Genomic DNA, 27177 nt, shown 5'->3' with positions numbered 1-27177 from the left:
GAAATGCTTTCGTGTACATGACATGGGACTGTGTGAAGGAACTCTTTCTGTGTGCAATTTGGTATCTTTCAAGTGAAACCCATATCGTCACAAAGCAAACCAAATGCGTGGTGGAGAAGGGAGGCAGGGAACAGACCCAACACATTCATAAACAAAGAAAGCTGAAGACCTAAAGCTATCAAAACCTTTGGCTCAAATTATGAACCATGCTTAAAGCTTCCCCTACATCTGCACATTTTGGTTAAATAATGAATCTATTCATTTCTGTCACACTTTAAACCAGTTGGATTTGGATTTTGTTTCTTTTGATCAAAAATATGGTAACTGATACAATGTGAAAAGATGCCTCCTTCTATCATTAACCCTCATCCAATTTCAGGCCCCCAACACATGGCACATGGCATCTTCAGATGCACAACCCATCAATTATCTTTTCCCGAGGCCTAGGAGAGCCAGGGGTATAGCGAGGCTCAGAGATCAAGGAAGGCTGGGAAATATCTTGGTAATATAGCTTCCAGCTTCCAAAGAAAAAAAATGTTTCATTTTGCCTAGGGAAAATGTCCTGAGTCAAAATAATCCATACTACAATAAACTGCTTTAAGATATGGGTCTGATTTCTGTCTACAGTCATAACACTGCTTACAGGTATTAGTCCTGTAGAAATTTCCGTATTTGGGAAACCTAAAGAACTCTCCAATTTAAATTTCTTTAGTGTTTATTTATCTTTGAGAGAGAGACAGAGACAGAGACAGAGCACGAGCAGGGGAGGGGCAGAGAGAGAAGGAGACATAGAATTTGAAGCAGGCTTCAGGCTCTAAGCTGTCAGCACAGAGCCCAACGCGGGGCTTACACTCAGGAACCATGAGATCATGGCCTGAGCTTTAGTCGGACACTCAACCGACTGAGCCACCCAGGGGCCGCAGAACTTAGCAATTTTAGAGAATGGCATTGAAGTCTAAGTTTTGTAGTAGAATGAATAGTGGCCCTACAAACATGTCTGCATTCTAACCCCCAGAAGCTGTGAATGGTACAATAAATAGCTATTATTTTTTTTGTTTAAATTTTTTTCAACGTTTTTATTTATTTATTTTTGGGACAGACAGAGACAGAGCATGAACGGGGGAGGGGCAGAGAGAGAGGGAGACACAGAAACGGAAACAGGCTCCAGGCTCCGAGCCATCAGCCCAGAGCCTGACGCGGGGCTCGAACTCACAGACCGTGAGATCGTGACCTGGCCGAAGTCAGACGCTTAACCGACTGCGCCACCCAGGCGCCCCAATAGCTATTATTTTTTAAAAAAATTCAAAATTTTCAGAAGAAAAACACCCTGCAAACAATAAGAAATATACTGGAACTTCTCTAACTTTTACCTATATACATGCATGTGTATTCATCACATCTAAGATACAGTAAATACCTATCTTTTCCTGCTCAGTTTTCAGTCAAGTTAAAATGTCTCAATTAGTTCCAGATTGCTGTTTTTAAATTTTAAAACAAGACAGGAATGAGCATTAGCCGTATTTCTTTTTTAATCCTTTACTAACCTTTCTGTGTTTGATGGCTTTTAATGTCATCTTTTTGTGTTGGATTGTGTGTTGCCTGTCATGACCTCAGCATGGCCATGGCACCTTTGTCCTGTGCGCTGTGTTTGCAAGGGAAAACCTGTAACTGAACTTTCTAGAATCCCTTTCCCTCTATGTTGCAAGATTGTTTTGGCCAATTAGAAAGAGTTATACTTTATTAGGGCATTGAAGACAAGGATGGGCCATTGGTCTCTCCACCAGTTACACCAAAACAGATCGCACATGTGGAGTCAACAGCGGCTTCTCAGAGAGCTCCTCCAGGGAATCATGTGCTAAGGTGCATGGATAACAAACAATGGCTTCCCTCCTATCCCATGTTCTCATTTTGTGAATTCTAAGAGGGTTCCCTGACCTGTCTTCCATCTTTCCAATGGTTGTAAAGTCCTCTAGTTCCTTGAGTTGAAACTCTTCCAACTTGCAAAACCTATGGTGGCTTTTACCTTCCTGACACAACCCTACTACACACATTCACTGTTTCTACTAGCCCTGGGAGATCATGCTTTTTGTAGCTATTTGAGTAACAAAGCAGCTGGATCAAGCAGTGAGTAGTGGAACTTAATACCGCACTAGATGATATATATCAGTAACACCAAAATAAGAAGAAATACATAGCAAGTAGTAGTCAACTCTAATCCAGGTTCTATAAACAATTAGCTACGTACTATTAAGTCAGTCACTTCATCACCACAGACATCAGTTTCCTCAACTGTACGAAAAGGCCAGGCACAGTTTATCTCAAGGGTCATTTCCAAAATTAATCATTTAATTAATTATGTATGTATCAATGATATGTCAGAGACAAAATCCCCTGATACCATGGTGGAATAAACTATCAATATGAGGCAAAACACACACACACACACACACACACACACACACACACACACAGTCCCAAAAGTGTTTAATATTTTCATAGATTTTCTTAAGTCCTTCTGTTCAAATTATGCTCATGATTACACATAAGCATAATTTGAATAGGTAGTATTTTATCAAGCACAAACCAACCATGGATAAGGTACCTTAATTCCATTAAATTTTTGTTTCTACATATAGAATATACATTACTATGTTTATGTGTTAAGTCCAATGGTAAATACAATGGGAAGAAAAACTAAGAAATCAAAATCTAGCTAAAGACAGTCTAATTTAATCCTTCCCCTGGTCTAAACCAAATTTAGTAAATCATAAACATTAAACAATAATGCATAGCAATTATTAAGGTACCCAAATAGCAAAGAATGCATGCAGTTCTTATTGTTACATATGCACCTATAAATGAACATATAAAACCTATTAATTTTATTGGGACTCTGTACTTATCCTAAACAAGCAACTCTGAATCTTAGGTTTCTGAGGACAGTAATGATATTACATAATTTTTTCAAATTTTCTACAAAGATGATTCACTATTTATGTAACTGAATTAAATTCTTTTAATGTGAATTTTTTATTTTTGAGAGAGACAGAGAATGAGTGGGGGAGGAGCAACAAGAGAGGGAGACACAGAATGTGAAGCAGGCTCCAGGCCCTGAGCTGTCAGCACAGAACCAGATGCAGGGTTCAAACTCAAGAACCGTGAAACAATTACCTGAACTGAAGTTGGATGCTTAACCGACTGAGCCACCCAGGAGCCTCAAACTGAATTAAATTTTACGTTACTGTAAAACTTTCATAAACATTTACAACTAAGCAAATCTCTTGTCAGCAACGGGTTCCTATATTTTATTGCAAATATTTGGACTTGATAACAGTATGTGTCTGGCTTAAACTTCACTTTAGTTTACCTAAGATTGTTATATTTGTTTTAGCCAGTTTGCTTACACAGGCTTAGGGAAATCTTGGTAAGTTTACAATATATTCTACAGGACAATTTTAGTTATAAAAATAGTCACTAAAAATTCCTTCAGTAAAGGAAGGAAACATTAATTAGCTAAGAAATAAATTCGTTTGCTCCAAGTCCTATCTTAGGATATCTTATGTAACTTTCATACATACAAGAAATATTTCAAATTATGTGATATACCAAGATTTTCAAAAAAAAATCTTTCAATTAAAGTATCCTAAGATGCCGGTGTTTGCATTTTCTCAGCCAAAACTGTATTTCTTTAAGGAAATAATTGACTATTTTTATACTACAATATTGGAGCAGTTTTAAGATGATGAACACGTCCAGATTTGTTTGTGGCACCGACCTGCAATTCGCAGAAAGGCACAGATACAGGACTGTGCTCTCATGGCTTTTCAGAGTTCCTGCAGTTTTGGAGTAAATAGCAAGAATACGGGTAAATAGAACTATGGCACCTTTTAAAAGGCCTCCAATGATCCCTCAATATAAACACAATGAGTACTTTGTACAAACTCAGTTTCATCTTCAAAAATTTCCAAAATACTTGGGTGTATAATCACAGAAAGTCCTGGGGGAAAACTGAAGCTCAGAAGGTAGATGTCATGCTCTTGAGACACCAGTCAGACTAAAGAAACTTAGTCTTATTTAGGTCAGGAACGTTAATGTAAATCTTATAATCATTTAAAAATTCCATAAAATACTAGAAAGTGAATCTATTTTATGAAGAGAATTTGTAAGAACAAAGTTATAAATCATTAGCCTTATATCATATGAGAAACAATAAACTTCAACTAGGACTCAGAGACTGTCAGGCCATAACTGTCAGCTTTCAGAGTCCAAGATGAAAGCATACTTGATATATGTGTAGCCATATATTCCAATATAAAACACAACTAATTAAATAAATGAAATAAAATTTTTGTTTCTGGCCACTCATCTTGTGAAATTATCTTGGGAAAATATACCCATTCTTACTGCTAGTTTTACAATACAGAGTACTTATTCATTATTCACCAGTAGCTGTCTACGCCTGTAATTTGGTTATGCTGCAAATTACATACTTTAGGTCACACCCGTCTTCAAGCTCTAAAATCTTTGTTTTCCCAAGTAATATTAACCATATTTTAAAACACAAAATTTAAGGCTGTATTTTTAAAGTTTTTATTTACATTCCAGTTAGTTACCATACAGTGTAATATTAGTTTCGGGTGTACAATATAGTGATTCAACACTTTGTACATCACCTTGTGCTCATCACAAGTATGTTCCTGAATACCATCACTTATTTCACCCATCCTCCCCACTCATTTCCCCTCTAATAACTATCAGTTTGTTCTCTATACTTAAGAGTCTGTTTCTTAGTTTGCCTCTCTCTCCTTTTTTTCCCTTTGTTTTTGTTTGTTTGTTTCTTAAATTCCACATATGACTGAAATCACAAGGCTTCACATGCAAAAAACAAGCCTCTACTAAATACCAATCCCTCTTGTCCTTAACGTTTTGTAAATCTAAAATTATACCTTCAGGTGCACTCTAAACAGGTAAAAAAAAACTTTTCTTTCAAAAACCTTTTTCAGTTTGGAACTACCCCGCACAAAACCCAAGTTTAAGCTTGCTGGCATGACTAAGCTACGCCTCTGGCCTCATGATTTATCTTCCTACCATTTGGTTTGTAATTTAGGCATCAGCAGTTGGAATCATGATCAAAAGTGAAGAGGTGCCTAGAGCTATCAGGCAGTCATGATAATTACGTACATTACTAAACTGCTCAATCATATCTAGACCAACAATCCTGTCACCATTTATAAGTCCAATGATCTTAAAACTCTCCCCACCGAAACAGAAAATTGCTCACCAATAAAATGGCACATCCATCATTCAGTTACACGTCAGTTCAACATGACAAAAAGGTCATCTTCCAGAGAAGACTTAGACCCTCTATGGTGAAAATTAATTAATTAGCTACCTTCCTAAATCCTAAGATACAACGACTAGCAATGTGCACTTGGGGACAAAGGTCACAACACTTAGACAAGGACATTCAATACAGTACCAAAAGGCACCCCAAATTTTTTCTAGTTTGTATATTCTGGTTTAAGACAACATGTCTCTTGTTTCACAGTAAATGTCTACATTTCATTATGTATCCTGTACGTGGTGTACAACTGGTACAACTGGTTTAGAGATGTCTCTAAGCACATTAAATATGATGTTGATTCTACTAATAGTCTCCTGTTAGTGTTGTTCTGGGAGATTATGACAACCTGTTGCTCTCTCAGCATGGTAGGTTCTAAACACTCTCCTTCCATCCATCATTTTGAAAGATCTGTCTCATATATAGGGATCCACTGCAAATAAACTGATAGTAGGAGTTCATGATTACTGACTTACAGGTTACAGTGCTTAAAATTCAGTATCTAAGGCCTTACAAGGGATAGGGTGGGAAGACATAAGGTCATAAGAAACACTTGATTTTTTTCTATGTCTTCCTTACACAATAATCACTTACAACATATTTCTAGAAATACCACTATTTATATAAAGAAGGATCTCTTGGGGCACCTGGGTGGCACAGTCGGTTAAGCGTCCGACTTCAGCCAGGTCACGATCTCACAGTCCGTGAGTTAGAACCCCGCGTCGGGCTCTGGGCTGATGGCTCAGAGCCTGGAGCCTGTTTCCGATTCTGTGTCTCCCTCTCTCTCTGCCCCTCCCCCGTTCATGCTCTGTCTCTCTCTGTCCCAAAAATAAATAAACGTTGAAAAAAAAAATTAAAAAAGGATCTCTTTATCATCATTTGATTACCAGATAAGTTTTAAGTTTCATAAAGAGCCATCTGATCAAATTTCATATATGTGCAATTGAATAAATTTCTCTACAGTGTCTTAGGTTTATATATGTAATATCTTACACTGGGCTTTATAACTGAATTATTGTTACTGTTAATAGCCTAATAGCTAAAATTTACTGAACACTGAATATGTATCAGATACTATGCTAAATGCTTTACCTGTATTACCAACGATTCTCTGAGATGTACTATTAAGTTCTTACCCATATATAAGAAAACTGTGGACTATGGAGTCTAAGTAACTCTTCTCAAGTCTCATAATTTGTGGTGATGGAGACCTTCAAATTTAGATTTTCTTTTGAATTAAGAGTTCTAGGTTAATTGTGAAAAAGATACTGTTTGTCCTTAAGATCACTAGATTTTTGGTTCTGTGTTTTCCATCATCCTTTGGTCTAACTATTGACTCCTCCATTCCCATAATACCTTTCTTTCATTCAACAGTGACATTCTCCCTTTTTTCCTTTCTACCAAAACTGTCCTGGATATAAAGCATCACTCTTCCAAGAAGTATCTGTGTGTGATACAGGAAGTAACCATTTTGCCTCAAGAATAAAGATGTAGTATTAGAATTCTAGTCATTGCTGGGCCCAGGTAATACGCTAAAATCAAAGGAGAGGAAGACTTTCTTGGATTTCATTCCATGAGATCAAGCAGGCCACAACCTGAACAGAAGACAAACCTAATGTAACATACCACAATACTATTTCTTTGATAGGGTTTTTTAAATTTTTTTAATTTTTTTAAATTTATTTTTGAGACAGAGAGAGACAGAGCATGAATAGGGGAGGGGCAGAGAGAGAGGAGACACAGAATCTGAAACAGGCTCCAGGATCTGAGCCGTCAGCACACAGCCCGATGCGGGGCTCAAACTCATGGACCGTGAGATCGTGACCTGAGCTGAAGTCAGATGCTTAACTGACTGAGCCACCCAGGCGCCCCTCTTTGATAGCGTTCTTGAGAACACCACTTCTAGCATTGGGAAACCATTGGAGGATTAGATAAAAGATGCACTCTAAGCAAAGAAAACTATAGCTGTCTGTACTTGGCTACATAAACACTTTGCTGGAAATTATAGACTGAAACATAAATTCACAAAGACGAGGTATTTGAAAAATCAGTTGGAAAACTATTATTCCCTTAATTTCAGGAATTTGGTTAAATCTTGGTCTTAAGTAAACATGACATAAGGCAGGCCAAGATAGTGTTGGCGATCAGATCTATGGTTTATGAATAAAAGGATGGAGGAGGGCACCTTTTGGGATGAGCACTGGGTGTTGTATGGAAACCAATTTGACAATAAATTTCATATATTGAAAAATAAATTTAAAAAAAGGATGGAAATGAAGTCCTAAGAGCAAACTCTGCCAAAGGATCCTGGATATTAGACCAAACTTTAAGATGCAGTCTACAAATGTTGAGATGCAGATGGCATGGGGTAAGAAACACATCCAATCACTGGTGTTGGCCAACAAAACAAAGACAGAATCACAGCTAAAGATTATGGTACATGAATCATCTTTCAGATGCCTGAGGGCGTACAGCAGTGCACATGCAAAAGTCTGGTGCCAGTGTAACAATGATTCAGGACACTAGTAAGACAAAAAGAAATCGAGCGGCTATAGACTAGGGCCCGGCAACTCTGTCCATGGATCCAGGAGATACAACTTGTTTCAGTAACCACCACCAGGTGGATGGTATTTACTAGTACAAGAATGGGACTGTGTAACTTCCTTGCTGACTTCGAATAACCTTTGTGGTTTGTGTGAAATACCATTTGGTTATAGACTTGCCCACTGCCACAAAGCATTTATGATTCTACAGTAAGTGGTTATTTCACTTGAGATCCAGTACCTCAAAGATGACTTTCTGTCTAACAAAATATCACCACAAGCTCTCTATAGGATATTTAACCCAGATCAAGTAGATTTCTCTGTGTACCCATAGGGAGAGGGTAGAGAAAGAAAACTAGAAAGGAAACTAATGTCTTCATTATGTACCTGTTTGTGACACGGGCCATATTATGCTACTTACATACTATATCTCATTTAATCCTCACCCAACGTAAGAGGTTACCACTTTAACCATAATTTATTCAAACTAGAAAACAATGTTCCAAAATATTAACTTTCTTGTCCAGAGTGGCACAGTGAAAAGTAGTAAAAGTCATTTTGGATTTGAAATTGGCACAATCACTTCAAAGATATACAACAAAACCAACAACCAAAAAAAAAACATGTTCCATATGGCACCCTGAAAAATGACAACTTCCTCCATCCAACATCCAACTGAAAGAGACTTGACTCCTGGTTTCACCTCCTGCATACCCAAGTGTGGAAATTGTCACTCCTGTATGTGCAATAAAAGAAACCTAGACAAAGTGAAAATCAATTACTTTTTTTGGGATCCAGCAGAGAAATGAGGGAGCAAAGCAAACTGCCACCCTGAATTCCGGAGAGACTGGCACATGGAAAGTCACGGCCAAGATATGTTTACTTGGAACAGATGTCAATGGGACCATACATTGTTAAGAATACTTTAAATGGCAATTTTGACTAACTGCTGGAGGCTGAGTGTGGACTGGAATAAAAGTGAGAGACTGAGGGACAGAGTCCTGCATGACCTCCCAAATTTTTATGGGTTTTATCTGCCAGAACTCCGTAAGAATTCTTACAGTAAAGATCCAAGGAAGGTCCCATCATGGCTCAACAGGGGAAAAGGAAGAATAACCATTAGGAAATAAGCTCAGAACCTTTTGAACAACAAAGGTCTACTTTCCAAGGAAAAGATTTTGTGAGCCTTATCTCTGCTGATGGAGGGCATTCCTGTAGAATTCTCTAGAAATCCTGTCTCAAAGTGGAAAAAATAAAACACAGCTAAGGGGAATCAAATCTTCAAAGAAAAAGAATGGAAACACTGTAGCCAAAGAGGGCAGTAGGGGAGTAGGGGTGAGGGGGAATGCTATGACAGAAAAACAATTATGAAGATCACCTCCTCGACAATAAAAGAATGAGATTTAATCATAAGACTACGGAACGCTCTCCCTCCCTCACACCATACCACCACACCAACAAGGTCTAGTGTAATGACAGAAGATTCAACTGATAAGAGGTATAAGACAAACTTTCCCTGAAAACGAATAGTTAGAGAAAACTAAAGACAACAGACAAAAGAAAAATAAAGACATTAGAGGCATTTGGAGCCTTTAGCACTTATAGATAGAGGTAATACTACACACACATCAATTACTATCCAGATTAACCTAAGTCCTTGTATTAGAAAGCCAATTTACCTCAGTTACTAATACCTGATACAACATTTCTAGCTTTCACCAAAAACTTACAGAGCATGACAAGAGGCAAGAAACACACACACACACACACACACACACACGCACACACGCACACACACACACACAGACACACACACACACACAGCCTGAAAAGACAAAGCAGCAATCAGAACAAGACTCAGATATGACACAGAGATTTATCACATGAGGAATTTAAAATAAATATCATTAATATGTTAAGGTCTGTAAGGAAAAAAGTAAGCAAAGGCAATAAATATGGGTAATGTAAATAGTAAGCTATAAACTCTAAGAAATAATCAAATGGAAGTACTACAAATCAAAAACATAGTAACATAAATGAAGTGTGCCCTTAATGAGCTCATCAGTAGGCAACACAAAGCCAAGGAAAGAATCACTGAAATTGAAGATAGGCCCATAAAAACTTTCCACACTAAAATGCAAAGACAAAAAAATATGAAACACAAAGAACATTCAAGAACCAAGTAACGGGGACGTCTGGGGGGATCAGTTTAGCTTCCAACTCTTGATTTTGGCTCAGGGGATCTAGCCCCACATCGGGCTCACATGGAGCATGCTTAAGATTCTCTCTCTGTCCTCCTCCTCCCTCTGCCCCTCTCTCCCCCTCTTTCTAAATTAAAAATTAAAATAAAATAAAAAGAACCAAGGGACAATTTCAAAATGGGTTACATGTAAATGAATTACAAGAAGGAAAGGAAATAAAGTGGAGAATAAGTATTTGAGGGAATAATTACAAAAATTATCCAAAACCAACAAACAGAGATGAAATCTTAAGTCAAGGAAACTCACTGAACACGAAATATTTTAAAAGCTACATCCAGGTATATCATATTCAAACTGCAGAAAACCAAAGACAAGGAGCAAAATCTTAAAAGAAGCCATTGTGGGGCATGGTTGGGGGAGGGGTATCTTATAGGAACAAAGACAAGTACTACAGCAAACTTCTCATCAAAAACCATCCAAGTAAAAAGACAGCAGAGTGATATACTTAAAGGGTGAAAGAGAAAACTCCCACCAATCTAGAAGTCATTATCCAGTGAAATTATATTTCAAAATGAAATGAGAAATGAAGTCTTTCCCTGAAAAACAAAACCTGAGGTATTTCAGTGCAGCAGACTTTCCCTGAAAGAAGTATTAGAAAAAGGTTTTCACGAAGAATTAAAATGATATGGGTCAAAAACTAGGTTCTACATGAAGAGAGGAAAAGCATCAGAGATGGATAGAGTATTTTATTTTTCTTATTCTTATCTGATCTAAATTATTAAGTGTTTAAATTTATAACACAGTAAAAATGGATTGAGTGATTGTAACACGAGTATAGTGACACAAATGACAGTATCGAAAAAGAGAAGGGAACAAGCGGGACATTCTGTTATAAATAACGGCCCTACACATGAAGTATTTGATGGAAGACTCAAATTAGATAAAAACATGTATTTCCAACACGAGGGAAACAGCTAAATTTTTTTGAAAACAGGTGTAATTGAAATGCTAAGAGAGGAGATGAAATGGACCATACAAATGCTCAATTATCATGAGAAAAGGCAGAAAAAGAGGGAAAATAAAAATAAAGAACAAATGCCACATATATAAAAGTTACAAGTATGTGAATATTAATCCAACTCTTTCAATAATTACTTTAAATGTGAATAGTCAAAAATTTAAAAATAATGCCTGTCAGAGTGGGTTCACAAAAAAAGACACAAGTATATGTTTTCAATAAATAACCTACCTTAAACATAAAGAGTCACAGATTATAAGAACAAGAAAAAAATATGTACCATGCTACCATTAATAAAGAGAATTCTAATTCTAGAATTATTATGTGGGGAGGTCTGTAGACTCTTCCCCAGTAAAACAAGGGAAAGTGGTCAAACTATTAAAAATTTTAAATATCTGATAATTGTATTTTAAATGTCTGATAATTGTAAAGGAATACAGCAAAAAAAGAAACATCCCTTCAAAAAAACACTCCAAAACTTGGTAGAAACAGTGAAATTCAATGACATTTGAACTATGACCCGCTCCACCCTTCCCACAATTCCCTCCTTCAGCTCAGCTTGAGAAAAGCTCCATTCCATGTGGGGGTGTCCAAAAAAATAATGCTCCCTCCCTATTCAGTTCCCAATAAAAGGTTACTCTATATCACTGGAAGGAGCAGGGTGCCAGCAATTCTCATTCCTTCCAGTTCTAAGATGAAGAGTCTAAATTGCTTGTTTGTGCAGCTGAGAAGTTGGGGTCATCCTTTCTTTTATTCATCCTCCTCCTCTCTTTAAACACAAACTCTACCCTAAGAGCAACAGATCAAGAATACTGGTGTTCGGAACACTCTGGCTTTAGTTCTTTCACGGGACAGAGATCCCACACTGGGAGAGGCAAGGCCAGAAGATCAGAATCTACTGGCTGCCCAGCACTTGTAAAGAAAGCTTTATTTTTAAAGTATTTTTTGAAAATTTTAATGTATTAATTTTAGATAATGCCATCTTCCAAAAGTGGTAAACAGCTGTAATAGAGACGTACTTTAATGATAAAGGGGTCAATTTCTCAAGAGCACATTACAACTGTAACAATCCAAGAGTGAAAAGTTGATAGAAGTCAAAGTAAAAATAAACAAATTCACTGTTCTATTTGGAGACTTTGATACCCCTTATGTCAGTAATTAATAGACTGACAAAGCATAAAAGCAGTAAGGGTATATATGATATGAATGACACTATCACTCATTTTAGACTCACTGACATTATAGAATATTCCATCCAACAACAGAATACACATTTATCTCAAACTCACATGGAACATTCATCAAAATACACCACATTCTAGGTAATAAAATACACCTTAAGAAATTTATAAAAATAGAAATAACTAAATGTATTATCTCAGACAATAATTGAATTAAACTGGAAATCAACAACAGAAAGATGGCTGGGAAATCCCAAATATTTCAAAATTTAATAACACAGTGATAATCCATGATCAAAGACAAAGTTTCAAACATTTTAAAAAATATTTTGAATTAAATGAAAACGACAGTACAACTTATCTAAATTTGTAGGATGCAGTGAAAGCAGTGCTTAGAGGAATATTAATAGCAAAGACCTAAAATCAATCAAAATGGACTTGAATTTTAAAATGAAAATTATAATTAAGAAAAATGTTATCATTAATTTCATCAATATTTATTGACCATCTCTCATATGCCAGGTATTGTTCTAGGTGCTTGGGATATAGGAATGAACAAGAAAGGAAAACCCCTCCTATGACCAAACTCACATTTTCGTGGGAACAGCTGAACATTAAACAAGTAAATGGGTAAAGAAAATGCCTTTGGATGGCCCTGAGTGATGTAAATAAAGTAGAACTGGGTAACGTGACAAGTGTTGAAGGAAGAAGTAACACTTGATGTGACTAGAGTAATTGATTGTGCCTGAAGATATGACATTGAACAGAGACTTTTCTGACACTATGTATAGATAGTATCATCCTTAAGCGTCTCTTTCAAACTGCTGAGTTTTTTTTTTTAAATCTTAGGGAATATCTTTAATCTTTTCACATTCCATTTTATGAAGATATATCTATCATATACATTGAGCCTTATTTATTTAACTACATTTGCTTATAACCTAATTCTAAAAGCAGGCACTTCTATATTTGCCTAAGCAAATACAAACATGTATGATATTAAATAAGAGACACAGGCTTTTATAAAGAGAAAAATATTACTAGTATCAGAGGATACATATTTTAACATCTTGAAATTTGACACTTACTTACAAAAAAATAGGACATATTTCAAATATTATATATTCAGGAGTGTAAAATGGTTAAGTATCCAAAAATACATGGTTAAGTTTGCCTAAAATTACATCTTTTGCCAAACCCAAAGGGTTCATACTTCAACTTTATCAGAGAATGATGCCATGGCAAATCGATATAAATATATTAAAAAGCAAGGTTAGGGGCGCCTGGGTGGCGCAGTCGGTTAAGCGTCCGACTTCAGCCAGGTCACGATCTCGCGGTCCGTGAGTTCGAGCCCCGCGTCAGGCTCTGGGCTGATGGCTCAGAGCCTGGAGCCTGTTTCTGATTCTGTGTCTCCCTCTCTCTCTGCCCCTCCCCCCGTTCATGCTCTGTCTCTCTCTCAAAAATAAATAAACGTTAAAAAAAAATTTAAAAAAAAAAGGAAGGTTAAAGTATGTGTATTCTGGTTTCTGAAATTCAATCAGGTGCTTGACTTAATCTGTGTATAATAGGTTGTTTAATTTTGTATAGACAAAACTAATAAAAACTAAATAGGTGGGCACATAAGTAGGTTCTTGATACATAAATATTTTGCAATAGCTGTACTGTTGCTGATCTCTATGATTCAAATATGCCACTTAGTCAACAATTACCTTTTATTCTGGCACCCTGCAGAAGGAGTAATGCACAAAGATTGGTCTCTAACCCACAGATGTGACCTCCCTTTATGCCACATATAATTCTCCTGAACAGGTCCTACAAAGAGAACCCCATTATCTCTGATGGTCTAAACTAGCAGGCCACACAGCCAGCTGAATAGCAAGTTATTTCACCTCATATGAAGGAGCTATACCAGATGACCTCTGACATTCTAGGCTTCAACACTGTTTCCTTCAACATTATTTTTCTAAAGGATTCTTAGTATGTTTCTGCTTCTCTCTTAGCTTGTGGTTATCTTAAGCCTTGCATATCTCAGCCCGTTTTTACAGTGAGATGTCTGATATCCACTGCATTTGGTATACATGTAGGTCTGAACATATTCCTAATCACTGTATTTCTCATCTCTAGGCTTAGTTTATTCGTTTCTAATTACTGTGTCCAGTACAACTTTTTTTTTTCCATCTCCTCAACTCAAGTAACCAAGCCATATCTTTGTCAGCCTTCCTTTATCAGACCATGTAGGTCTATGTGGACTCCTAATAGGTAGCCTGCATCTTCCCACAGTCTTCTAAATCCTGATTCTAGCAATCCTCACATTGCGAATATTGGCAGCTTTCTGTGAAAAATGAATAGGATTCTGACCATCATTACTACGTATTTCCAATTTCCTTGCTAGGATAATTAATGCTTTACAACCTGTCAAAGGTGCACATTATTCATTACAACAGGCCACGCCTTTTCTATTAGTTTTATTCTAATAACAGAGGCTTTATTATTAACTAGTACATGCCATATTCTGGTCTTATATTTTATACGCACCCTGCTATTAACATGTATTGGCTTATAATTTACTGAATTAAATTGAAACAGGGTTGTCAGATTTTTTAAATTGAAATAACTCAAGCATGTTAAACCTCTACCAAACACAGTTTTAAAACACAATGTGTCATCATGGTATGCTTACCTGGATACTATTTAAGTTCTAAATCTAAATAAAACAAGTTTATTTGGGCCTGAAGAAGTTGTCATTTGTGCTTATTATCTGTAGAAGGCTGGTGATTAACTTCATAGTCTGAACATTTCTAACTTATGAGATCTGACCAGCTGATAGGGAAATTTTCTTTTTTCAAATGACCATCTGTACCTATCAGAAATTTCACATCTAATTTCATTAGATCCAGGTGGCAGGAATAATTAACACAGCTCTTCATTACATAATAGATATAATAGGACAGTGGGCATGAGGAATATGGGTTTGTGAGATAAATTTCAATCAATTTGATGTTAACTAGTTTTTTCCCTAAAATACTTTGAGCTCTATGCTTCTATTCTCTTCACTTTCCTTTGGCCTACATATTCACCTCATAATATCTAATAGCATTAACCTCCACAAACATGTTACAAATAGTAGATGACTTTTAATTTGCCGCAGTGTAACACCAACATAAAGAAGACTTGTTTGTGGAGGTTAATGCTATTAATAGGCTCCACCTAGCCACCATTTTCTTTTTCTTACCACTTTTTTCTCATGATCATTCTTTGCTTTTCGTTACTAATAGTTGTATAAATGCCCAAATCCAACAAACAGTACTCTATCTTCATCTTATTCCACTTCTCAGCTCTGTTCAATACATGTGATTTCATGTTCTTGAAACACTCTGAACTCCCATGAAATCACTCCATTTTTCTTCTAATCTCACTTTTCTTACACCTCAGTTCTCTCTGCCAGTGTTGAAGTTCTGAAGCATCCTAGGGCCCCATCCTACAACCTCTATTTTTTGTATTTACTTGTGCTCAGATTGAGTGATCTCATCTCGGAAAATGGTTTTAAATACCAATTAATGCCAATGACTCCTTCCATTTAGATATCCCATCTTGACTTGTCTACTGAGCTGCCTGTAAACTCCTCAAAAAATCCGTGTAAATTCTGAATGGGCATCTCAAATTTAACATATCTAAAACAGTAACCTCTCCCTCCTCTACTTGGCCCCATCTCAGTAAACAGCCCCAACCATGAACTCAGTTGTTCTAAAAACTCAGAAGCCATACATGGTTCCTTATGTATTATATATTCCTCATACATTCCTTATCTGTGACATCTAGTCTGTCATCAAGTCCTGTTTGGTTCTCTTTCCCAACTGTCACCCAAGCCAGTCTTTTTCTCTCCATCTTGCATTTAGACCTGACAATTGCCCTCTTCTGCTAGGATGACTTCAATAGCTTCTTACTCCACAGCCAAATCAATCTTTGAAAATGTGAATCAGATCTCATCATTCTTCCATTTACTAGATTCCAGTGGCTTCACATTACAGTAAGAATAAAATGTAAGCTCCAAATCATGACCTAGAGGGTCACAGCTAATTCTCCAATATTTCCTTCTACTTCACCCCTCCAATCATTGCTCTACAGTCTTTCAAAGTGTTTGATTCATTGTATGAATGTTGGTCACCAGCCAGCCATAATAACCTTCTTTTTATTTCTTATACATGTCATGTCTGCTCCTGCTGTGTGTCTTTGGCATCCACTCTTCCTTTTGCATGGAAAGAGCTTTTGCCGCATTCGTATCATAATGGGCTCTTTATTTGTAGTCAAATTTCAACTCAAATAGTATCTCCTCAATGAGGCTTCTCCTGACCCTCCCATTTCAAATAGCATACTTTGCCAGTCACTATCATACCATCTTGTTGTACTTTATTCGCAGCATAAAGTATTATGAGAGTATCTTATAGATTTAAGCCTACTAGGTTGTACTCTGCATGAGAAAAGCACCTATCATTTTATCCCCTGTGCCTGGAACAGGAGCTGGCACACAGACAAGTGAAAACATTCTATGTTGAATGAGTATTGAGAAAAAAAAAAAACTATTAGATCTTCTACTTTTTGAAGCAAAGGACTACATCGTATTTCAATAACCCCCCAGCCTGTTCTGTTAAACACACAAACCCACAAACCAAACAATCACTACAAAAGCAAATCGCTTTAAGGCTCTAAGAAGAATTTGTACAATCTGACAGAAAATAGATTTACTTTTTTCATTTGCACACTTCAAAATATTTTCTTCGAAAATACTTCTTTAAAAGTGTTATCTCTGTAATGACTTAGGCTATTCAAGAACAAAACAATACCAACTAAAAAGCTTTCTACTCATTGATTCCCTGATGCTGAAAAAAAGCAGCAATAGTAGAGGAATAAATACCCTCCTCCTTCCACCAACAGTAATTGCAAAAGGTAATATAACCGCTTTTTTGGTTACCAAGTGGGGTGCAAATTTAAAAGACCCCATATTTATATGCTTCCAATGAACACCAAATTTGTTTCTCAGAAAATATTTAACTTTTTCTTATTAAAAGTTCACAGATTACTAGCCCATTCCAATTCAACTATATAACTTTATGATCATGTAATATTTAAATTACCTATATAAAATAGAATATGCACTTATATTCATATAGATGGGAAAGCAGATTCTAAGTCTTCGTGTATTAATGCGAGTTCACTTGTGTTTTGTGTTTCAATTCTCAGAGACACAGGCATCTAAATTAAATATAACTATGAGTTTGAATAGACGTTTTAATAATTTATCACTGAACACTAATTTATAGATGGCATGGCTTAACCAAATGGTAACATGAACCAAGTGTTCATTTAAAAATAATCTCAAATAGCATCTAGATGTTTTCCTTAATACAAAATATCTGGCTGTAACATCATTTTTCCTAGGCTTGAAATTTTTCTCCAAGTTTCTTTACAAGAGAAAATGTGTGACTTAAGCCATGTTATCCATTTGCATTTTACATTCTCTTCTTCATAAATCCTACCTCTTCCTACTACGAGGAAAATTGGTTTAATTTTATGACAAAACTGCGTTAAATAGCAAAGTGTGGCACTAGGCACAGGAAGGAGAGAGTGGAAGATTATATTCTATCCTCACATGTTACTAGATATTCATCCTCATAAATATTCTCTACCCTGCACTCTCAGCTACTTCCTTAATGGGACTTCTCTCCTCCCTTCCACCTAATGGAGACTTTTCCTCTGGATGTCTGGCATCACCACAAGATTTATAGAGATGATAGTCTGACTCAAGAGAGCTTTCCAGAAAACTTTCCAATTATATCCAAACTGTGTCACTATGATTTTATTTTTCCCACTTTTAGGGTAAATATTATAAACTACAAATCAAATGTAGGATGATATGAGAACTAATGGCATGCATCTGTAAAATTTAACTATTCTTCCTCAATTATACTGAGGCTGACTTCTTTAAGTTAGGATGATTTGAAGTCTGCCTAAGTTTCCAAGTTTCAGAGAAGTATTGTTTTTGAAGTTATAGAGAAACAGATTTGAGGAAACAGAAAAAACATAAAACTAAAACCAAAGAATGTATTCAAAAATTAAAATAACTGCACACATCAAACTCATTACATTCAAGTTTCTATGTGAGGCATCAATTTAGTCAAGCATATGTTCTTGTCTAATCCAGAATATGTCAACAGTGTAATCACTCAGGTGTTGATTTATTTCATATGAAATAAAATGGGATAAATACTATTCTCTACCTACCACCCATAATTCAGAACACAAACATTATATTGAAACAGAATCCAATCTCAAATGCTGGTAGAGAATAAGTGGATACAAGGTCATCAATATTATTAATTCCTTATTAAATAAAAAAAAAACAGATCTGGATTTAGGAACATTACATAGAATTTGAGAAGGATATATATGTGAACCCAAAGTGTGATCTTTATCTTTGGAGAATAAGTAAGTTAAAATTGAGAAAATGTCCCTTAAAAATACTATGTACTGAAAGAGGGAACCAAACAAACAGCAACCTTCAAAAATAAAAAACAAACAAAAAGAACCCAAAGAAAAAAATTATTGTTGTATCAACCCCAGGCGTGCTGCAGAATGAGACTCTCTCCAATTAGTTTCTGTAGATTGTCTCATCTCAGACAATTAGAGCTAGTTGCACAAAAATTGTCTCATTCAGAACATGCTTTGAGAGGGTTTACAAGATCCCAACGGAGCTTCCAAACTTGCTTTGTGTTCCTAATTGAAAACTTCGAAGGTAATAACCTCCCCTCAATTCATAGAAAGCCGGAAACCCTAGGATACAAAGCAGTTTCCACAGAAACTTAAAATAAAATCATGTATCATTAAAAATTGAACAAAACAAACCAAGCACGTCTCCCAAAGAAGCAAAAACATGCCTTTGAAACAAACAGTAAGTCACCACTGTTCATTGCAGAGTGGCATGTCAGTTACAGAGTGGCAGAATGAATGTGCAAGTTGCCAAATTGAACTAATTCATGTTCTGAATTAAAATAAAACACCCTCAATGTTGTAGGCCACTTCTATTCACCAGCATTCCTAGGGCTCGCTGTGATCTTAGGAGACATGGAGGCACTGAGCAGCTGCTCTGGCTCATGCCCCACTCCTGGCAGGCACCCTTCCATGCATGGTTCCTTTTGTGCATCTAGTCCTCCTTCATGGACTAACCTACATATGCATACATGTGGCAAAAACTCCACGGTAAGAAGAAAAAGCTGCACAATTCCCATTACAATGAAGTAACTGGAAGCGGCCCTTTTGAGCAGAAGAAGAGATGCGACCTCACGATCCACTTCCCGGGATAGTCTCAGGGCTTCTGGCTTCACTTATTACAATTCCAGCAGGGAATTACACACAATAGCCATGAACTTTCAGATCATCCTGACATTAAAGATCCTATTTATTTCTCCCCTTCCAGAGAAATGTAAACTCCAACTATTCATTTCACATAACTTAAATTCATTCATTTGTTCATATAACAGTTGGTCACATAATGTTCTGGGCAAGGCCTTGGGTGAGGCTTTGCAAAGATCACGAAATTATGGGGCACCTGCGTGGCTTACTTGGTTAAGCATCCGACTTCAGCTCAGGTCATGATCCTGTGGCTTACGAGTTAGAGCCCTGCATCAGGCTTTGTGCTGACAGTGCGGAGCCCGCTTGGGATCCCCCATCTCTCCCTGTCCCTGTCCCTCTCTCTCTCAAAATAAATAAATAAACTTAAAAAAAAGATTACAAAGTTAAAATACATGGAGATCATTCCTCAAGGTGCTTCCATTATCAGGGAGGAGTTATGCACATAAATCGTCATGGGAAAATACAGGCTGTTGTGATGAGATTCATCAACATGTTTAAATCCAACAATTAAATACAAATATATATTGAGCACTAATTATGCAATGGCTCTTTCAAGCAAAGGAATTCTAAAAGACATATATATATAAGCACATATAAGATATTTTTATAGTCAATGAGCCTCTACTATTTAGTTGGGAAAATAAAATACAGATGTTAACATATGCAGCAATCACACGGCCTAATCATTTCTGAACCCTCAGCACCTGGCACATACTAGTTCCTCGACCAATGTGTTTTGTGAATAATCATATATGTATACATGTATCTATGTCAGTGCATATGTGTATATGCATGATGGTATACATACACATTATACTCTATTTTTAAAAAAGCCTTTAAAAAATACCCCTATGTTCCTTCGAGGTATCTCGATGAAATTAACAAAGGAAGACACACTCATTTATGCAATCCTGCATTACAAGCAATATGATAGAAGAAACTTGAAAGAACTATGACGGGTAAATGCTGACTTTAGGAAGATGCTCTATGTAAGAGATCTACTACAAAAGAGGGATTTAGCTCCAAAACCTAGACTTTTATGTCAGATGTACAGTAGGCAGGTCCAAAGCCAAACCACAGAGGATAGATCATATTGAAAAGTAAAAAATGTATCTTTGCAGGAAGAATTCAGTCTAGAAATGCAACATCAGTTATTAATTCTCAACAGAACTTTAAATTTAATAAAAGCAAATGAAATCACCTTTCACCTCTCTCTCTACTTGTACAGTCAGCCACTAGTTCTTATTAATTCTATATCTAAATAAGCACCTTCCTTTCTGCCCTTAATGCTACTGCCTCAATTCATAACTTCCTGGCCTAGACTGTTGGCCTCATTTCCCACCCTCTGGTCTCAGAGATATTTCCAATCTACCTGGTCAGGCTACTCCTGCTACACACCTATTGAAATTCCTTTGGTTGTTCCCTGTTTCCTACAAGATAATATTCACATTTCTTGTCATGTCATACAAAGCCCTTTGTGATATGGTTGCCACCTATCTTTTTCCACTTTTTCCCTGACACATTCCCTCCTTTCACTCATGTTGTGCTCACCTGTACATGTATTCCAACCATATCAAACTCTTTCAAGTACTGCAGCGTATGTCCATGATACACAGAATGCCCTCCCCTCCCCCAAGATTTCTACATCCTAATTGCCAGAACCTGTCAATGTTACCTCATATGGCAGAAGTGATTCTGCAAATGTGATTAAGGATCTTGAGATGGAAAAGAGTATTCTAGACCGTGTAGATTCTAACAGTAATCAAAAGGATCCTTACGACAGGCAAGCAGCAGAATCACAATCAGAGGATTTGTGACAATGTAAGGAGAGGTCAAAGAGTGAGTCTGGAAGACAGGTCACTGGATTTGAGTTCAGGAAGGAGCTACAAGCCAAGGAATGCAGACGATTTGTAGAAGCTGCAGCATGCATGGAAAGAGATTCTCCCCTGGAGGCTCCTGAAAGAATGCAGCCCTGCTGACATCTTGGTTTTAGGAGTTGTGACCTCCAGAACTGTACAATAATAAATATGTTGTTTTAAGCCATGACATTTGTGGTAATTTTCACAGCAGCAAGAGCAAACTGATATACTAGTGTATCTCATATGATTTATTTCTTTAGTAAGATCTTTAACAATAGAGATAGTACAAAGACGGTAGATTGTTCTTCATGTTAATCCCCCAGAGAATCCAATCCAGTGGTTTGTTTATGGAGTGCTTTGTGTGAAAATACTTGCTAAATATAAAAGAGTAACTAGAAAGGTCTAGTGAATATGAAAGTTCAACGTCTCTAGCATGATCACTTCCAAAGTTATGATACATACATGAGTTTTATGATGTGAAAAAGCATGCAGCTACAAAAATAAGTAATCCATATGTTTCCAAAGCAATCATCACCAAAGCTATGGGGAAACCGTATCAACAATTTTCAGAATACAATTCATGGATATGGAAAACAAAGGATGAAGTGATCAAACCTAACAATGATAAATCACTTCACCTTGTTTCTTTTACTAAAACTTACTGTAAGTTAGTGGTTAAAATAAGGAATCCAAAAGTCAAATCCTTACAACCAAATATCTAAACATTTTAACCTCTTTTATACCTAGGCATAACTGATGTCAGTCAATGTTACTGATCATTTACTACAGTAAGAATTCAATAAATGTTAACAACTGTATACAGACCCTATTACTTTGTCCATGAGGAAGACAAAAGAGCTTCCATGTGACCTTAGGTCATAAATGCATAAAACCCTAAAAGAAACTAACAAATACAGCTGTACACGTTATATATAGGTTACTCATAAATGCTAAGAGTTGGAGATAATCTTCAAAGTCTACAAAGATTTTTGAAAAATAGATTGTATGTTCGTATTTGTGTATGTATAACATATTCTTTTAATTTGCTAAGATACTTTAGAACAGCTAAGGCCTTATGGAAATTTTACTTTTTAAAAAATGACACATGGCCAACCAGGGATTTCCTTTCAATTTGGACCTCCTTCTTTTAGGCTATGCAGATAAGGGCAGGTGCTTTTTCAGGGTAACTTTACCTGGTGACTAGTAATTTACATATATTAGCCTGACTATACTTAGGACCCTCCACCTCATATTTCATGCCCAGTCCTCTAGAAAAACATGAACAGTGTAGCACAGAGCCATTCTCCCATATTCTTCATTTCCATATTTATACCAGCAGCTCTTATATATATTAGTGAACTAGAAAATCTTTACTGACTTTCTCTTTTTAATACCTGAATCATTACAATGACAAGACCTTAATGGCAGTGACATATTACAAGACGGAATTTTTTAAATACTTTATGATATGAATGTACTTGTGTATATAACTTGAACTCTGATAATATAGGGCTACAAACTAACATGATTATATATTGTTAAAATACAGTATCTTTTCTGTCCCTTTGAAAAACTCTGCAAATTTCTATTATAGAAAATACCCAAGAAAGAACAGAAATATGTACACTTTTCTTTAAACCCAAGGCAATAAACTGTAGAAAAAAAGGCTTGGAAAATATTAAAATCAACTACAATAACTTCTGAACAATAATTCATTAGAAATTTTCTTTCCATGTTTATTTTCTCCTTTTTGTTTATTCCTGTATTTTCACCAACTCTGAAAAGCCACCAGATGGCACTGGAGAGTCCATCCAATTACTTTATAGAACACATTTATAGGGAAGACTGGAATAATCTTTTCAAGTTGAAATTGTCTTTTTTTTCTAATGGGAAAATATATTGAAGAAAAAAATATCAAGTCCTCAGAGTATGGAAACCCTTTTTTCATCAGTGATTAAAATAATTTTCCTTTATCATTCACAACATTTATGTCAAGTAAAATAAAAAGTAAATGGAATATGCTTCTAGTAATCAAAGTAAAATGCCAACAATAGAACTTTACTGAAATCCAGGTAGCAATGTTAATTGGGAAATATTTTAGTACAGTTAGTAAAATATAAATAATAACTGAAGTGTTTAGGATGCCCATGAGAGGCTTACAGACAGACACTTCTTAAAGAAATGATTATGTATAACCCATGGGATTTTAAAAGTTGGCAAAGTTATCCAGTGTCACTGCCTTAAGGCAACATTTTCCATGCAAGGCAGTACTCTAAAGAGTACTTATCTTAAGAGATTACAACTCTACAAATGGAAATCTGCCACAAATAAGCAAAAATAGGCTAAAACAGTTTAAGCACTGTGAACTGCCAAACCTAATTTCACTTAGACACATCACTACCTGCAAGGAAAAGTACCTTATCTTTATTTACTGTTCTAACTATATGGCATGGGCTTATCAGACCAAAAAAATTACTTCTTGATTGAACCTTTGTTTTAAACTGATAATATCCTTCACCCTGCAGTACTAAGACAATTTGTGTAATATAAAGGTAAATGTGGCCAGGGAGTATTCTGACTAAAAACTCTGGCCATCTAAATTTGATTGATTTGTAAATATGTACAATATGTTGAAGAACAAGTGCCATTTTATGTACTGAGTATGCAATGGTGTTCAGTAAATGCTTTGTGTAATGAACAAAAGGATAAACTTCTATTTCTACTGATGATGATGTAGCTCAAAATTTTTAATTTATGAAAAGGAAACTGAGGTCTGAAAGGTTCAAGGACTTGTCCCAATGAACAAAACTGGACTGAAATCCAACTTTTTAATTTCCAATTCTTTAAGTCTCATAACACTCATAAGAACAACCTAAAGTACTTCTGGGAAAGTAACTCACAGCATGTGTGTTTAGTCATCATCAGTGTAGGAAAAAAGTTGGCATGTCACTATCAGTTGTCTGTAGAAATAGCTGACAACTTACAGTAGTCAACATGAAGATTAAACAGGACACACTTTAGTACCCTTGTAAGCCACCTTTACCCTTCGTCTGTATGAAATAAGGGAATGAAAGTTGAGTCAGTATTACCCTACCTTTAGGAGAGAGGCAAACTATTTCAAATCTAATTCACAAATTTTTGGTTGGAGAAATTTTATCCTTTCTATAGTACAATTATTGTCATTTTCATGGATGACCAACAGGTTTACACCTGTTTTACCAAAGTGTAAAAAATAATAATATAACATCTAAGAGTTAAGCAAACTTTATAAAATAAACAGCCCTTATACTGATTTTGTTTACACACACACACACACACACACACACACACACAGATATGTATGTATACACACACACATATTTAAAATGTGACAGTAACTCTCTGACCTCAAGATCATCCTCAATTATTGAAGTGGACACTAAATCTAGTGACAAGTGTCCTTTTAAAAAAAAAAAGGAATGGGGAGATTAGAGATACAGAAAAGAAGGCCATTTGAAGATGGAGGCAGGGAGATTGAAACTATGCAGACCCAAAGCAAGGAACACCTGAAACTACCAGAAGCTAGAAGAGGCAAGGAAGGATTCTCCCACATAGTCTTCAAAAGGAATGTGGCCTTGCTGACACCTTGATTTTGGACTTCTCAACTCCCTAACTGTCAGAGAATAGATCTCTGCTGTTTTAAGTTACCCACTTGGTGGTAATTTGTCACGGCATCCACAGGAAACTAGTTGTAACTCCAGACCAATAAGTCCATCAGCTGAATATTTTCAGTGACTGCCACAGCTCATATGTTCCAAACTGAACTCATTCCATCTCATTTCCATGAAAAAGAAATGCCCCTCCTCCTAATTGGCAACACCCTCAAAATTAACTTCTTTTCAAATTATTTCATATTCTTTCTCAAAATATTCACTTAATCCCATTTACTTTTCTACAGAAACATGTTTTCAGTCCTTTGACTGCTATTCAGGCCCTTAGTGTACCTCAGTATGATTTTTATTGTTTCCCTGACTGAGCACTCTGGAATACCAATACAGTCTTTCCTACAGGGAGTACTATCTGTTCAAAAACAGATGGGACCATGTCATTGTCATGTGTGAGCCTTTACAGATTGACTGTTTGTGTCTCTTCTTCTCTGTAAAGGCAGCTTCACTGATGGACTGGTACAAACATTTGTGCAGCACTATTGCATAACTATCAAGGAGTTTCATCTTTGTAGTGTATAGAAGACACCACAATGAACACATGTGCCAAATCTGAGGCCCACCCTCACAGACCGAATATACTACTAAAGAAATTTGCAAAGTAATTAAATATCTCAGCCAAAACTTTTTATTCTACAAGATAAAATCCAAAATCCCCTGGCAAGACACACGAAACTCTTCATACTCTGTGTTCAATCCACTTTTGGGGCTTCATCTCAATCACAAAGACTTCCCTACTGTTTTATTTAAATAGGTGTCTTGAGTTTCTGTTCTTTGGAAACCTTTAATATGGTAGATGGCATCTAATCCTATTACAGAATTATTTTCTCTACCATTATTTTTTCAAATGTCCATCTAATCATCAAACTCAATGGATTCTAACTTGAAAGTTGCTCTCTCCTTTTTCCTGTTCTCACTGCTATTACTCTGAGTCAGGAAATCATTTTTATGTTGGGCAGTTTTAGATGAAAGGAACACAGACTCCTTTAAGATATCACAAGAAAGGGGGGATATTTTTAAGAGCACATTTGTGGGGTGCATTTGAAACTTAAAAGTTATAAAGATCCAAAGCATCACCAGATCCTTTCTTATCTTTATTCTTCCCTATCTCCATTCCTCTCTCTCTACCCTGTTTTCTTTTTCCTTTGTCCTCCTTTTCTCCCCTACTCCTTCTCTTTTTCCATAGATCACATGGTCCCTTCAGGAGAAATTTTTCATCTTCCTCCATTCCTTGACCTCTTGACCACCCATTCTCTAATTTCTACTCGAAACGCAGTAAGTTAGTTTTACTAACTTAGGTAATTATCAGTCGTGGTTACAGAATAATGCACCCACCTCCCCCAAAGATGTCCACATCATAATCCCTGGAACACATCATTTAGTTATGTAACACAACAAAAGAGACTTTGTAGGTCTGATTACATCAAGGATCTAGAGATAGGGAGATTTTCCTGGATTACCTATGCAGTTCCAATGCAATTACACGGGTCTTTTCTCAAGGAAAGAGGAAGGTGGGGGGCAGGGAGAGCCACAGAAGAGATATGATGTCATAAGCAGAGGTTGGAATGATGGGCGACCAGGAGCCAGAAAATGCAGATAGCCAATAAAAGCTAGACAAGGCAGTGAATCAAATTCTCTTCTAAAGCCTGCACAAAGAACACAGTCCTGCCAGCCTATTTCAGACATATGACCTTCACAATCATACAATGTTAAATTTGTGTTGCTTTAAGAGAGTGGATTTTTATTCTTTGTGAAAGCAGCAATAGGAAACTAATACAAAAGTGTCCCTAATTTGCAAGCCACCTCATGGATCATCTTCAAGCCTATAGTAAACTCATTGTGGATCAGGTTCTCATCTACTAATCCACCCGTAGTCCCCTCTCTGCCATCTCTAAAATGAGTATCAACTTCTTAACAGGTCTC

This window comes from Lynx rufus, unplaced genomic scaffold, assembly GCF_022079265.1.
Source record: "Lynx rufus isolate CCGP_SWC_20201006 ecotype Redwood Valley unplaced genomic scaffold, mLynRuf1.p SCAF_14, whole genome shotgun sequence".
In the NCBI taxonomy this organism is placed as follows: domain Eukaryota; kingdom Metazoa; phylum Chordata; class Mammalia; order Carnivora; family Felidae; genus Lynx; species Lynx rufus.
Note: the sequence above shows the minus strand (reverse complement) of the source record.